We start from the raw sequence: 13,415 nt of genomic DNA on the forward strand, positions 1-13,415 counted from the left end.
TGAAGAAAAATGTTTTTACCCAGAGGGTGGTGAGTGTCTGGAATTCACTGCCAGGAATGGTGATGGAGGCAGTAACCCTCAACTTATTTGCAAAGGTACCTGGACATGCACCTGAAGTGCTGTAACCTGCAAGGCTACGGACCAGCTGCAGGACGGTGGGATTAGAATGGGCAGCTAGATTTTTCAGCCGGCGCAGACACGATGGGCTGAATGGCCACCTTCTGTGTCGGAATTTTTCTATGGTTCTAAAACTTAACATGCTATACAAAATGGTGGTTGACATTAATACTCAAATGCATAAAACACAATTTACAAGGGGGTTCTCATCTATTCATGACATTTCGCACCCTTCTGAATTCCTGGATCCTCGTAGTGCACTGTCTCCAGGTTGGAGGGACCACACATCTGCTGCTGACTTCCTCGGTCACTTCCATCCACACCTGCTTGGTTGGAAAGGTTGTCCTCTTCCTCTTGTCCTTGAGCTCTCCTCACTGCAGCCCCTCAGATCCCACAGCAGGACCTCCAGGTAAAGGTGAGAGACCTGGAGCGCAGCCTTCTCAGGTCTCCTCTGCATTCCTGTGATTGCTGAAGCCTCAATAATGCATGTGCAGGTGAGCCATTGTAACCCACGCTGTGGTCCCTTTAGTTAGATATCCTTCTTTTTACAGATTTGATGAGTCATCCCACCCTCCCTGATTGGCCAGGGTACCTGGAGACAGTATACTAATGCCATAGCTCAGTTAAAGAGCCTCGGCAAAGCCTGCTTAAGACTTCAATGAGCTCCCAACCCGCTAATGGTCCCACCTTGTTGGCAGGGACTAAGGTGAGAAAATTCCACCCACTGTTCTATAATCTAATAGAAAAGAACAAACCAGCAGATTTTTTCCCCCAGAAATGTGAAGCAGTTGCTATGGCATCCATTTGCTTGTAAAAAGAAAATGCAGAATTTGCATCAAACTTAGCAACACATGGCTCACAAAATTCTCCAGAGGCCTATGTTCTGATGGCATGTTTATAGCCCCATGAGGGGAATTCGGAAAGTAATGTCCAAAATTTATGTCGCCGAGGAGACTGCAAGATTGCATTGACAACCATGGGCCCTGGCAATGAGCATGGTCCATGACCTAAGAAACTTTGAATATGTCCAGCACAAAGCTTTGCAAAGAATGTTTCAGGAAGTTCAGGATAATTTGGTGTGCACAATGATAGTATTTCTACTCTCTATGGGGGGTGGTGGGGTGTAACTTCAGCAGGAAGCTGGAAGACCCCAGACTCTTTCTCACTTTCCACACCATCTTCCTCTTTCCCATTTGCTTTCAATGTTCATTCCTCCGCCTTCCCCAGTCGCTTCCTCTTTGCCTGTTTTGGTCTCGCATTTTCTGTAGTTTCTTGACTTGTTCTGCTTTCCTCTTGTGATTTCTGTATTCTGCTTCTGTTACCTCACTTTCATTTTGATCCATAGTTATGTTCTTGTCCTGTGGGAGCAACTGTGACATGCTTCAAGCATTGGGAGCACAACTTGGAAATATGGGTGTGCTCCGTTTGGACACATCCATGAATCTCTGTCACTTGTTGGAAGTGAATTCCTGATAGAGGTGACCTAATAGAGGTCTTTAAAATTATGAGGGAGATGATAGGGTAGACATACAGAAGCTGTTTCCACTTGTGGGGGGACCAAAACTAAGGGTCATAAATATCAGAATGTCACCAATAAATCTAATAAGGAATTCAGGAGAAGCTTCTTTACCCAAAGAATAGTAAAAATATGGAACTCGCTACCACAATGAGTAGTTGAAACGATTAGCATAGATGCATTTAAGGGGAAGCTAGATAAATTCATGAGAGAGAAAGGACTTATCTGAAGGCTGCTGGGAGAAAGCTTGTGTGGAGCATAAATACCTGCTTGGACCAGTTGAGCCGAATGGCCTGTTTCTGTGCTGTAAGTTCTGTGTAATGTTTCCAGTGAGTCAGCCTGTGAAGTTGTAAAATGGCTCCTATACAGCAGCTTTTGCTATCAATGTAGAGCACTTGATTGCACATTAATGTGAAACTGGCAGTACAACTCAGGTCTCGATCTCACTTGGGATTGCACGAGAGGCTGAAAAGCTGTTCAGCTCGAACATCTTCCAGATCTGAGACACCCTGAAGGTGCTGGGGATATTGTTCGGAAGGGCCGGGGCGTGCACCAAAACATGGGAGGAGCGAGTAGCCAAGGTACGACAAAAGTTGGGCATGTGGGGGCAGCGATCTCTCTCCATTGTGGGTAAGAACCTGGTCATCAGGTGCGAGGCGCTCACGTTGTTGCTCTACGTGGCGCAGGTCTGGCCCATACCCCACTCCTGCGCCATGGCAGTCACCCGAGCCATTTTCCGCTTCGTCTGGGGATGTAAAATGGACCGGGTCCGGAGGGACACGATGTTCAAATCTCTGGACAAGGGCGGGAAAAATGTACCCAACGTGGCCCTCATCCTGATGACCACTTTCGTGTGCGGCTGCATCAAGCTATGTGTAGATCCCCAGTACGCAAACTCCAAGTGTCACTACGTGCTGAGGTTCTATCTGTCCCCGGTGTTGCGAAGGATGGGCCTGGTCACATTGCCGCGGAACGCTCCATGCAGTTGGGCGGTGCCGTACCACCTATCCTTCGTGGAGCAGTTTCTGCGGGAAAACACCTTTGACCACCGGTCCATCAGGCAGTGGTCTGCACGGAATGTCCTCAAGGCCCTACGGGAAAAGGAAACGATGGATCCTGTCGGATGGTTCCCCAAGCAGACCGTCAAACTCATTTGGCGGAATGCCTCATCACCAGAACTTTCAAACAAGCACCAAGACGTAGCTTGGCTGGTGGTGAGAAGGGCCCTCCCCGTCAGATCCTTCATGCACACCCGAAGTCTCGCCCCCCCCGCACAGTGCCCCCGCGTTGGCTGTGGTGGGGAAGAGACGGTCGCACACCTCCTCCTGGAATGTGCCTTTGCAAAGCAGGTGTGGAAAGAGATGCAGTGGTTTTTGTCAAGGTTCATCCCAAGCAGCTCTGTAACACAGGAGTCTGTGCTCTACGGGCTGTTCCCAGGGACGCACACCGAGACAAATATCAACTGCTGCTGGAGGACTATCAATTCGGTGAAAGACGCCCTTTGGTCTGCCCGAAACTTGCTGGTCTTCCAGCGCAAAGAGTTGTCCACCACCGAATGTTGCAGACTGGCACATTCCAAGGTCCAGGACTACGTGCTGAGGGACGCACTAAAGCTTGGGGCAGCCGCAGCAAAGGCTCAATGGGGAAAGACCACAGTGTAAGGTTCCCCCACCAAGCTGGACTGAGGGGCTGGATCAATGGGAAACCCCTCGAACTGTATCGTTAATATTCTCAATTGCTGTAAATGTAAAACTGTAATTGACATGACAATTGTGAAACGGAAGGGTTGGGAAGAAACTCATGACAGTATTGAAGGAAACTGATCTCCCTTGCAATGTTTGTATTTTTTGGTGCTGTTTGGAAACTGTTTGGCAATGTAATTTTTACAGATTTTTATGAATAAAGTATATTTTGGAAATAAAAAAAAAAAAATCTTCCAGATCTGAGACAAGTGATCTGAGATCCTCTCTGAGAGAATTGCTTGGGTTTAACACCATGTGCAATGTGAACAGTTGGCTCTCCCATGGGCACTTTAAAAACTTGCTGACAATCTTTTTAATGTTAAGAGGATATAAATACATTTGCCTACCAGCTTGAAAAATTACAAACTGGGTAATGGAGCTCAGTCCACACATCTAAAAAACCTAACAGGTAAAGTGAGGTTCACAGCCAATAGTATGGCTCGGGCCTTGTCAACATCATTTCATTCCCTGCAGTTGCTGGTAATTAGACCATTATAAATAATAACAACAATTCACCTTTATAAAGTGCCTTTACTGTGGAAAAATAGGCATCCCAAGATACTTTGCAGAGGAACAACCTGAATGAAATGATGCCAAGCCATAGATAGGAGATATGAAGAGGGACGATCAAACACTTGGTCAAAGAGATAGGTTTGAAGGAAAGTCCGAATGGAAGAAAGAAGGTGGAGAGCTGGCAGGATTTAGGGAGGGAACTCCACTATATGGGGCCTGGGGGACTAAAAGCACAGCCACAAATACTGAAGTGAAAGGAAGGGGAATGCGCAAGAGTCCAGAGTTAGAGGAATGCAGTGAGGCGGAGATGGGGTTATAGGTTTGGAGGAGGTTACAGAAAGAAGAAGGGGTTACATCATTTGCCCTTACAAGGGGCTGAATTTTCAGGGCTCGCTGAAGACAGGAATGGAGGCGGGGGACCCGAAAATACTGGCACCAGGCGACGTGTCCATTTCAAGACGCCGTTCCTGGCACCAGCAATAAGGAGCTGCACAGGGGGACAGTGGGACAGGGATCCCGCTCTCCCTCCAATTCAAACCAATTAACACAGTGTAGCAGCTCATCAAGTGCTTGCCAGAGGCTGAGCTTTTAATTTTTAAAGTGCTGGACAGTTTGCACACACCTTCAGAAACTGACCAACTGAAGGAGGTGGGTAAAGAGTGAGGAGCCAGTCATGGCTGCCCCAGGGCATCACTGCAGCCAGATAAGAGGGTCAGCGGGGCCAAGGGAGACTGGGCATGTGATAAGGGGGTGCTCTTGGTACTGCACATGGCAGGGAGAATGGGCACATAATGCCTGGGCTTTTAACAAGGTCATCCCCCACCCCCGACATTGCTGAGTAGAGGAGCAGGGACAAGGTTGTCAAGGACAATTGGATGGCCACCTGCCCAGAAGAAAGGCTCCTGCTGGCAATGGGGGCACAAATGTCAGAGTTTGGGTGCAGTGGCTATGAATGGCAACACGCTCCGCAGGAAGACCAGAAGCCTGGACATTAGGAGGGCACAGGAGAGGAAAGAAGGGCAGGAAGGCAATGGAGGCCAAACCCTCAACACCAAAGACAGAGCTACCTGAGGATAACCGGGTACCAGTGCCGCAGGGGACTGCAACTCTCCAGGCAGATGGTCACAGACATCTGTGCCCTGATCACCATAGACCTCGCACCTCACAGCACTACCCCTCGCCATACCCCACCAGTGGCTGTCAAAGTCACTGTGGCCTTGAACTTCTTTGCTTCGAGACCTTCCAAGGATCAGCTGCAGACCTTGGTGGCGTCTCGTAAATGGCAGCACACCACTGTATCTCACTGGTCACTGAAGCCCTCTTTGCCAGAGCTGGACAGCACATTCATTTAACGGCAGACACGGCCTCACAAAGACAAAGGGCATTGGGTTTTGCCTCAATCGCTGGATTCTCCCAGGGTGCGGGGCACCATCGATTGCATCCATGTGGCCATTAAGGCACCCAGTGACTGGCCAGTGAGATCCATCAACAGGAAGCACTTCCAATCCCTCAACGTCCAAGTGGTCTGTGACCACAACAAGAGCTTTCTCCATGAGCTCACTTTCCTGGCAGCTGCCATGACTCCTTCATCCTCAGACAATCCAGGCTGCCTCACATCTCCACCCCAACCTCCAAAGTGTGTGAATGGATCCTAGGGGACAAGGGAAATTCCTTAAAGACATGGCTACTGACCCCTCTATGGGAGCCCCAGACAGAGGCACAGAGACGATATAACCAATGCCATCTGCTAAGCTGGACAACCATTGAGCAGGCTATCGAGCCCTGGACCGGTCGGGTGGTGCCCTCCATTGCCATCTTGCAAGTGTCTCCGTCAGTGTGGTAGTCTGCTGCACTCTCCATAACATGACCCTCCAGAGAGGTGTGACCCTTGAGGACAGTGAGGCACTTGAATCGTGCATCGGGGGAGGAGCAGGAGGTATGAGAGGAGGAGCAATTGGAGGTGGAGGGAGATGATGCTGAACTGAGAGGTTTCCCTGCTGCACGACAAGGCGGCGTCCTCCTGCCACCCTCCGGGAAGAGGACCTCCCTCCTCTCCCTCATGACCTGCAACATTAGATCCAGGTCGGCATCGATGAAGCGAGGGTCCGCCCTGCCCGGGTGCCAGGCCTTTGGCTCCCCTGTGACATCTCGCTTTCCTCTGAAGTGAAAAGGTTTGGCACAAGCTGCAGATCGCTCCCTCAGGACAACCAGCAGTCTCAGTGATGGCTGCCATGGGAGTTTAAATGAGTGTCACTTTCCTGACCCACCTCTATTCCCGCCTCCACTGGCTCTAAGTGGACAGGAAACCCGGGTCCATATCAATTAAAGGCTCATCCTTGCGAAAATCTGAATTTCAATCAGTTTCCCATCAGAGGCAAGTTTCTACCCAGCTCCTGTTTCCCGCCTCCATGGGGAAAATTCAGCACATGATCTTCCTCAACTTTGGAAGGCTGTAGAATGAACACTTCATTATAAAAGCTGCAAACTGTTTAATTATTCAGTAAGGGCATGAATGAACAGAAGAAGAATGAATAGAACCTTGGAAGATAGAAAAATAACAAACAATTGTGTCTGCTATGCTAAATTGCAGTGAAAACTAGACGAGATCCATTGGCCTTGAATACTAACCTTTAACATCATGGGCAGTTCCTACTATCTATAAAGACTCTCTGGCTTATCTTTCTTTCTCTGATAGCTTCAGATGGGCTGATAATTTTACAAGACAGGCTGAAAAATATTTTTTAAAAAAAGATTGGTGATAGATAAGTGTAATCATGTGTCTGTTAAATTCAGACAGAAATGCCAATCAAAATATATAAACAAAGCTCACAATATCACAAAGCACTCAGCCTGAAGAGTACCACAGGAACCATCTTGGGCCCATAGGAACCTTCTGTTCTTTGTCAGATTTTTCATGGCTCCGTCCTCCTCTGCTGTTCTAACTATTTACATTTCCTGTAGGCCCATCTTTTGTTTCTATATTTGTCTCATTATTACCTACATTTTCCTTGAACCATCGTCCTTTTTGTCACTCAATCACTCCTGCCCTCCATCCCCTCACAGACTTCTTCCTTTTGTTCTTTTCCTAACCCCCTTTTCCTGGCTCTGAACTTGCTTATCACGAATATCTTCCAGTTCCAACAAGAAATAAAAGAAAGATTTGCATTTATATAGCACCTTTCATGATCTCAGGATGTCCCAAAGCACTTTACAGCCAATGAGGTACTTTTGAAGTGTAGTCACTGTAATAATGTAGGAAACATGACAGCCAACTTATGTGTAACAAGCTCTCACAAACAGCAATGTGATAATTAGCAAATAATCTGTTTTGTAATGTTAGTTGAAGGATAAAATATTGACCAAGACACTGAGGGCAATTCCCTACTCTTCTTTGAAATAATGCCATGGGATCTTTTCCATCCACCTGAGAGGGCCTTAGTTTAACGTCTCTTCCAAAAAACAGCACTTCTGACAATGCAGCACTCCCTCAGTATTACACTGAAGTATCAGCCTGGATTCTAGTGCTTAAGTTTTTTAATAAGTCTTGAACCCAAAATCCTCTAACCTAAAGGTGAGAATGTTACTAACGATCCATGGCTGATACTTTAAATGCCCATTGACCTGAAATGTTAACTCTGGCCTGACCAGCTGAGCGTTTGCAACATTTTCTGTTTTTATTTCACAGTGTGCTTGTACAGGAATTGTATAGTTTGTCCCATCCTTCAGATATCTCACCCAGCAATATCTGGTTATGTATCAAAATTAGCAGGGGCCATTTTCTGTGAGTGAACTTCTTATATAACCCTTAGAAAGAAGAAAGGCATTGACAGAGAAATGCCCATAAAATGCTCCATTTTGATGATATCTTGTTTTGAGATTGTGCTTTTGATGGTTTTAGTTTCTGCATTTTTACCGTCAATATTGAATGTTGTTCCCTTTTTCTCATTGAAATCATAATTGTTTCAAGTCTCATTTGTGTCTTTTGTTTTGTTTTCATTTTAGCTTTTCTTTCTATTTCTGTCCCATCCATATGTTATTCCAACCACAAGCAGAAGCTTTTGCTGAATTTCCTTTCTGTTACAGTTGGTCATTGCCCATTGACTTCAATGGAAATAAAAATCAGGAGCAAAGTAAAACGGGCTGTCAGATTTGCTAACACCCATTTTGCGCACCCGTGTAAAGTCAAAATCTACCCCCATGGAATTGCTCTGAAATGCAGCAAATATAATTATGGAGGCAATTGCAGCCCCCTTCCCACACCAATAACATCCTACATACAGCAATGAGATCAGTCACCAGCTAATCTGTTTTCTTTGGCTTTGGTTGAAGTAAGGAGGTCGATCTCCACATCCAATTCTCTGATTTATGTTCCTATGCAAGGCTGCCTAGCTCAATTTTTTTTATTCGTCCATGGGATGGGAGTATTGCTGGCAAAGCCAGCATTTATTGTCCATCCCTAAGTGCCCTGAGAAGGTGGTGGTGAGCTGCCTTTTTGAACGCAGCTGTTAAGTGGGGAGTTTGAGGATTTTAACCCAACAACAATGAAGGAATGGTGATATGGTTCCAAGTCAGAATGGTGTGTGACTTGGAGGGGAACTTGGAGGTAGTGCTGTTTCTCTGTACCTGTACCCTTCTTCTTCTTCTAGGTGGTAGAGTTTGGGTGGTGCTGTTGAAGGAGGCTTGGCGAGTTGTTGCAGTGCATCTTGTACATGGTAGACATTGTACCCACTGTGCGCCAGTGGTGGAAGGAGTGAATATTTAAGGTGGTGCATGGGGTGCCAATCAAGTGAGCTGCTTTATCCTGGTCGGTTTGGAGCTTCTAGAGTGTGTTAGAGCTGCACTCATCCAGGCAAGTGTAAAGTAATCCATCACAGTCCTGACTTGTGCCTTGGAAAGGACAATGGAAAGGCTTTGGGGAGTCAGGAGGTGAGTTACTCACCATGGAATATCCAGTCTCTGACTTGCTCTTGTAGTCACAGTATTTATATGGCGGATCCAGTTAAGTTTCTTGTCAATGGTGAACCCAAGGATGTTGATGGTGGGGGATTCAGCAGTGGTAACACCATTGAATGTCAAGGGGAGATGGTTAGACGTTCTCTTGTTGGATATGGTCATTGCCTGGCACTTGTGTGGCATGAATGTTACTTACCACTTATTAGTCCAAGCCAGCATGTTGTCTGGCTGTTGCTGCATATGGACACGGACTGCTTCAGTATCTGAGGAGTCGCGAACGGAAATGAACACTGTGCAATCATCAGTGAACATCCCCACTTCTGACCTTACAATGGTGGGAAGATCATTGATGAAGCAGCTGAAGATAGTTGGGCCTAGGACACTACCCTGAGGAGCTCCTGCAGTGTACTGGGGATGAAATGTTTGGTCTCCAACAGTGACAACCATCTTTCTATGTGCTAGGAATAACTTCAGCCAGTCAAGAGTTTATCCCTGAGTCCCATTGACTTTAATTTTGCTCAGACTCCTTGATGCCATACATGACCAAATGCAGCCTTGATGTCAAGGGCAGTCACTCTCAGCTCACCTCTGGAATTCAGTTGCGCTGCCCATGTTTGGAACAAGGCTGTAATGAGGTCTGGAGCCAAGTAGCCCTGAGAAAACCCAAACTGAGCATCAATGAGCAGGTTATTGTTGAGTAAGTGTCACTTGACAGCACAATGTGCCCTTATGTAGAAATGTGCTGGGAAAATTGGTACAAAGGGTGTACTACATAAAGGCCAGCTACCCGACCCGAACCCGACAGGATCCAACGACATTTGTCAGGTTCGGGTCGGGTCGGGTCGCACTTACGGGTCCGGTATTCGGGCTCGGGTCGGGTCGGGCCAGGTCAGACACACCCTGTCACAATCTCAGGTAAGTGGCTCTAATGCTCATGTAATTTTTGGACTAGAAAGGTGGTTTTGTTAGTTATTTTAAGTTTGTGCAGATCAGCAAGAAAGTGAAAAACGGAATGTGGGTTAACTGATGGTTGAGTCAGGTCGGGCGCGGGAAAAAATGGAAGGACTCGCGCCGGGTCAGGCTTGGGGTTGGATGTGGTTCTGCCGGGCTCGCGTCAGGTTTCGTTTGCAGACCCGAGCCAGTCTTTAGTGCTACACACAATTTGTGTAAGACTCAGAATCTTTGCCTTATGTTGATAAATATTGCATTGCACCAGAATGGAGGTCAAAGGGCTACTGTACTAACTGGTACTGGTTATCAGGCTGGTCCAGTTAGATGTGTAAGTTCTTTAGAATCTTGTAAAATTGACGTATATAAACAAGGACACTGAGAAAGTTGCCAGCTGAGGATCACATCAGGAGGAGCTGAGGAAAGGGAACAGGCTCCACTGGAGGTCAGATAGGAACCCTGATCCCATAAGAACAGGAGTAGGCCATTCAGCCCCTTGAGCCTACTCCACCATTCAATTAGATCGTGGCTGATTTGTACCTCAACTCCTTTTGTCCACCCTTGCTCCATATCCCTTGATGCTCTCACCGAACAAATATTTATCGATCTCAATCTTGAAAGCTCTAATTGTCCCAAAGCATCCACAGCCTTTAGGGGGCAGAGAATTCTAAATTTCCACCACATCCTTGGATACGTTTCATGCTTATGCTGCAACTCAGAGTTAGAAATTCAGAAAAACTTGGCTTCTGAATATAATAATACTCTGGCTGATTTATTAATTCAGAGTTGGTGCTGGTGTAAATCAGAAGCACCTTAGGGGAGGGGTTATGGTAGTTGCAAACTGGACACACCTCAGTACAACCAGACAATGGCACAGGACTAATTACCATTGAATTCCCCCCTTTCCTGTACATTTTAAGTGAAATCATTTTTGTCCGTGATGATGTATGATTGTAAACTAGGATTTAAATTTAAGTTAAGGTCTGCTGAGAACATTCAAGCCAACTGGCAATCCCTCTCCAGCCTACACATGCCAAGAAAATTATTTGAAAAACAGTGATATTGAGAAAGAAAACAAAAAAATCAAAGCAAGACTGAAAGAGAGAAAGGCAGCGCCTGAAAATACTGACCTGGCCGTTCTCTCCACAGCTGCTGACTGGCTTGCTGCGTGGGGGTAATTTTAATCAAACCTCCCCTTCGAGATCGGTCAGAATGCTGGTATTACATCCCACTCGATTTTACTTTCCATTGAAGTCAAGGAATAGGTGAGTTTAGATTAAAATCAACCACAATGTTTCCAGCAGTTACTGCTTTTGTTGCAGAAACAGAGAAGATTTTTTTTAACACAAGCTATTTTTTCTGTTCCAGTCTCCGAATCTTTATGTGCTGCTCTCTCCTGTTTAGATTTGCTGTTGGGTTCCAGTCTCTGAGGGTCCAATGGGCTCCTGTCCGTGATATGGAGTTCTGATTCTACAGGAGTAAATCCACGTGAAGCTGATTCTCATGTTTAATGCTGTGACTCAAGGTTCCATTTGTGGTTTCACTGATAAAACATTTTCCTCTGAGTCAGAAGGTTGTGGGTTCAAGCCTTGCTCGAGAGACACTCCAGTACATTGCTGAGGGAGGCCTGCACTGTTACATGTTGCTTGAATGAGACATTGGCTGGAATTTTATGGCCCCTGCAAGAGTGCGCTGGTGGTGGTGGGGGACCATAAAATTGATTGGGAGGTGGGAGATGCATTCACGCCCCAACAGCAATTTTATGAGGGTGGTGGCAGCAAGAAATGGCCTGCTTGCCCCAGGCCAATCAAGGCCCTTAAGTGGCCAATTAACTGCCATTTAAGGGCCTCCTCCCACCGCACTGGTATTTTACCAGTGGCAAGTGGGCGGCTCAGGCCCCCAGAACACCGCCAGTCCTTGCAGGCTGAGTGGGAGAGGGGGCCCAGTGATCGGGCACTCTGTGCCGCACGGATGGCTGCCCCTGAGGCCCCAACCACCCAACTGAAAGAAAGTTCCCCTGCCTCCAAAATGACCCCCCTCTTGCCTCGCCAGGGCCAGTCTGATTGTCCCCCCTTGCTGCTTTGGTTGGGTTGCAGTCCCAGCAGGGGCCAACGTTTCTGGTAGCGCTGCTGGGGCTGAGAGCTGCAGGCCCGCTGATTGGCCGGCAGCTCCATTAGGCAGGACCTCCTGCCTCAAAGAGGGGGAAGTCCTGTCCAAAGCCAATTAAGGGCCTGGGGAGCGTACAATCCTGGCCTGGCTCGCCAGGCCCGGCAGAGGTGGGCTCGCCCTTGGCTTGTTGGCTGTTGGGTGGGGCCTCCCTCCCAACATAAAATTCCGGCCATTAAACCAAAGTCCTGCCTGCCCTCTCCGATGAATGTAAAAAAATCCCATGGCACTATCTTGAAGAAGAGGAGGGACGTTCTCCCTGATGTTTGAGATAATATTTTTCCCTCAACCAACACTTTAAAACAGATTATCTGGTCATTATCACATTGCTGTTCTTGGGATATTGCTGTGCCAAAATTGGCTGCTGTGTTTCCTGCACTACAACAGTGACTATACTTCAAAAAGCTGGAAGACCTAGCAGAGGTGTCGACACAGTGGTATACAGTCGGGAGGGAGTTGCCCTGGGAGTTCTCAACATCGACTATGGACCCCATGAAGTCCCATGGCATCAGGTCAAACATGGGCAAGGAAACCTCCTGCTAATTACCACCTTTCGCCCTCCCTCAGCTGATGAATCAGTGCTCCTCCATGTTGAAGCACTGTGGGTGGCAAGGGTGCAGAATGTGCTCTGGGTGGGGGAATTCAAAGGACATAGCTGCTAGACTGGGTATGCGGCAGGTGTGAGGGAACCAACAAGAGGGAAAAACATACTTGACCTCGTCCTCACCAATCTGCCTGCCGCAGATACATCTGTCCATGACAGTATTGGTAGGAGTGACCACCGCACAGTTCTTGTGGAGACGACGTCCCGCCTTCACATTGAGGATACCGTCCATCACGTTGTGTGGCACTACCACGGGCTAAATGGGATCTATTTTGAACAGATCTAGCAATGCAAAACTAGGCATCCATGAGGCACTGTGGGCCATCAGTAGCAGCAGTATTGTACTCAACCACAATCTGTAACCTCATGGCCCGGCATATCCCCCACTCTACCATTACCATCAAGCCAGGAGACCAACCCTGGTCCAATGAAGACTGTAAGAAGCATGCTAGGTGCAGCACCAGGCATACCTCAAAATGAGGTGTCAACCTGGTGAACCTACAATACAGGACTACTTGCATGCCAAATTACAGAAGCAGCATGTGATAGACAGAGCTAAGCGATCCCATAACCAATGGATCAGTTCTAAGCTCTGCAGTCCTGCCACATCCAGCCGTGAATGGTGGTGGACAATTAAACAACCAACTGGAGGAGGAGGCTTTACAATATCCCCATCCTCAATGATGGGGGAGCCCAGCACATCAGTGCGATAGATAAGGTTGAAGCATTTGCAACAATCTTCAACCAGAAGTGCCGAGTTGATGATCCATCTCAGCCTTCTCCTGAAATCTCCAACATCACAGATACCAGTCTTCAGTCAATTCCATTCATTCCGCGTGATATCAAGAAACGACTG

This window comes from Heterodontus francisci, chromosome 23 (assembly GCF_036365525.1).
Source record: "Heterodontus francisci isolate sHetFra1 chromosome 23, sHetFra1.hap1, whole genome shotgun sequence".
Taxonomy (NCBI): Eukaryota; Metazoa; Chordata; class Chondrichthyes; order Heterodontiformes; family Heterodontidae; genus Heterodontus; species Heterodontus francisci.